The sequence below is a fragment of the Myotis davidii genome, unplaced genomic scaffold, assembly GCF_000327345.1.
Source record: "Myotis davidii unplaced genomic scaffold, ASM32734v1 scaffold299, whole genome shotgun sequence".
Taxonomy (NCBI): domain Eukaryota; kingdom Metazoa; phylum Chordata; class Mammalia; order Chiroptera; family Vespertilionidae; genus Myotis; species Myotis davidii.
The window spans coordinates 6,105,757-6,108,858 of NW_006293088.1; the positions used below are offsets into that span (position 1 = coordinate 6,105,757).

A 3,102-nucleotide genomic window follows, 5' to 3' on the forward strand; every position below is an offset into this window, starting at 1 on the left:
GCAGCTAGCAGAGAATGGATACATTGGTCATGATTCCTGAGCATGTTACTTCTCTTCTTAGCCAGTAAGGTGTGCTTAACCTCAGCCTTCCTACCTGTAGGGGCACCCGCTCTCCTGTGCTTTCCTGCTCTGTACCTTTCCCCTGGCCTTGCAGAATCCCTCCTTCACTACGGCAGCTTTCTGATTCTCAGTCAGTCACTCACGCGGGCCAGAACTAGGCATCAGGGACAGCGAGAGGCAGAGAGAGACGGAAAACACCAGGCAAGACTACAGAGATGAAGTTGAACTTCTCAGGTCCCCACTGGGGTTCCAGAATCCACCTGGCATCCCAGATCCCACCCAGATACGACCTCTCTGCTCCCATCAGCTGGGCCACCTGCCCCGGGGGCGGGTGAGGGACAGAGCCCCAGCTCACCTCCTGGTCCCCACCGGTAAACATCGCTGCCCCTCCCTGTCCCTCCTCCACCCTGACCAACTCCTGGAAAGTTTCCTCCCTGATGACTCTGTGCGATCAGATCTGCAAGTTGCTCTCTAAGCTTCTTGTCACATTTTGACTTAATGAAGTGCAACTGCTGAGGGATTTGGGTTCAGCGCTCCGGTCTCCCGCGCTCCCTTGTTGTCAGAAAACAGGGTTGGTTGGGGACGGCAACACTGCGCTGCAAGTCGTTATCATTCCGGTCAGTCTGTTTAACACAAAATTAAACAAAGAACTAATTAGTGCCTCATGAATTAATAAATGCACAGTTGCCGGGGAGGCTGGGAGGGGAGAAAAAGGTGGTGGAAGGGAGATACTGGAGTTGTGGAGTTGGGGGGCTTTGGGGGTCCAAGGGAGGCTAGCCAGGGCGCCTTGAGAGATCTCAGGCAGACGCGTGTGGGAAGGACAGGACAGAGATGCCGCCCTGCCCGGTCCCTGGCTGGCTGGCCGGCCGGCCGGGATGGGAGCTCCGACAGCCAGGCCTGCCCAGCACCTCTCAGTGGAGTCACAGGGGCTCCAGCCCTCGCCCCACCCCGTGGCCCTGCCCTGCTTGGCCTCCACTTCCTCCATCTCCTCTCCTGCTTCTTCCCTTTTCTACGCTTCCCGCCTCTGGCCCCCTTTCCGCCTTGGCATGGCTCCCCTTTCCTCCCTGCTGCCCCCTATCTGGGTTGGCACAGCTCTCCGCAGACCCCAGCTTCTCACCATCTGGATCAGATGGGCGGATCTCAGAGGCCCACGGGGCAAACCCTCCCAACTGCTCGATGCCCAGCAGAGCCCTGTGTCCAGCAGGGCGGGCTCTGCCCAGGTGGGCACCTCTGCCCAGGCAGCCCAGCAAAGGCAGCAAAAGCTGGCGGGGGCCCCAGCCCTCCTCAGGAGGACGTGTCAAGTACGATTAATATTATCTGTCTAAATATGTCCTGAGAAGGGCGGGTGGTGGGCAGCAGGACTGGGTGGCAGTCCCCAGCCCTGGGCAAGGTCACCTCACCTCTCTCAATCCCCCAATCTGATTTGGGGATTACGCAGCCTAAGGAAATGGGTGTTACTCCTCTTGCATCATTGATAAGCCACACATGAAGGCGTGGGGAGGAAACACACAATAAAGAGAAAACGCTTTCCTGACGTGGGTAGAGTTCTGAGGCCCAGGGGTGGGGGGGCGGGGATGGGGGGTGGCAGAGCCCGGCTCAAGCAAGGGCAGGGGGCCCAGGTCAGCAGGCAGAGGGTTCCTTGGGTTTTCCACCCATTTGACCCTGGCTCTCCAAACCCCCCTGAGGAGCAGGGCCCGCACCTGGCAAGCGGGGCCAAGTAGTGAGTTGACTAAAGACGTACGTTCTTGCACCATTTACCTTCTCCTCCCGTGGCCCCATTGTGGGTTGTTGTGACTCGTGAGTAGGACCCCAGGGAGGAAGGTGCTGTCAGTGCGTGGGCCCCTGGTCCACCCTGGACCCTGTCACCCACTTGCTATGGTGAACAGCTTGGCATCTGTCATTTTTATTTTCAGGGGCCGGGGGGAGAGAGTCAGGGAGTGGGTGCTGCTGGATTCTGTCACTGTCCCCTGGCCTGCAGCTCGCGGGAGTGTCCCCTCCCCCCACCCCCATCGCTGCCTCTGGTCTCTGGTTAGGTGGGGGGTGTCCTGAGGATCGTATTTCCACTGTGATCAGCCCCTGACAAATTCAGTGCCCACTCCGTGTGTCTGAATCTTTGACCCCTATGGCAGGTCCCAGAGGATCAGCCCTTAGGCCCAGGGTGGCAGGAGCCGTGGGTATACAGCAGAGTGGCGGGCACGCTGCCTTGAAAGACTAACAGGGCTCCTCTCTCTCTCTCTCCTCAGGATGAAGTGACGCCCCTACTGCACAAGAGGAACCTCCAGGACCCGCTACGAGGTAAGGCCTGAGCCCCTCCCGATCCTGTGTCCTTCCCCAACTGGTGAGCCCTGGCTACTGCGGGTGTCCCCTGGCTGGGGCTGGCCACGCTGAGCATCCGGCGAGGGCTGGGAAGACGAAGACTCAGCATTGGAGTCGCATTGCCCACGTGGACCTGGTGGGAAAGGTGGCCTCGCCCTCAGACTGGCTCCTAGGCTGGCAACGGTCTGGGATGCCTGCGATGCAGTCTTTGGGCATCGAGTGTGTTCAAGGCGGCATCTATGGTGCCAGGGCTCGCCTGCCCGAGGTTACCATGCCCAGCTCCCTGCAGCTCCATGTGCCTGCTGTGCTGGCTGCTGCCGCCCGCCCCCCCCACCCCCCCCACGCTCTGGTTATAGCCGGAGCGTGGGGAACCTCCTTGACTTGAAAGCCCTCTCTCCTGGGAGGAGGCTGTGGCCCCCAGCGGCCCCCTCCTTCCTCCGTGAGAGCCTGGCAGGAAGGCCTCAGGCCGAGCCCAGAGCAGGCTGCTGCCTTGCCCTTCCCCAGGCCCAGGGCTCCCCAGGCTGCCTCAGACCCCGAGTGGCTCCAGGAACCTCGGGGGCCACCGGGCCTAGGCCCCAGGCAGCGCCGTGTCAGAGGTGACCGGTGGAACGCCAGTGTTATGTAAATAGCGGGGCCTGCCCGGCAGGCGAGCTGGCTGGCTGCAGCCATCCATCATCCTTGCTCGGCGGGGCGGGGGACAGACACGGCACCGCGCGCCTGGCTCCA

The 3,102-nt window shown here is 61.2% G+C and overlaps 1 long non-coding RNA gene across 1 annotated transcript in view; it reads left to right on the forward strand.

The window, feature by feature from the left end:
- Window positions 1–2,378, forward strand: part of LOC107183576 — a 97,557-nt gene extending 95,179 nt beyond the window's left edge. Inside the window, exon 3 of the long non-coding RNA XR_001514367.1 lies at window positions 2,304–2,378. This is a non-coding gene — a long non-coding RNA (uncharacterized LOC107183576). The remainder of the gene's footprint in view (window positions 1–2,303) is intronic.
- Window positions 2,379–3,102: the final 724 nt, after the last annotated feature.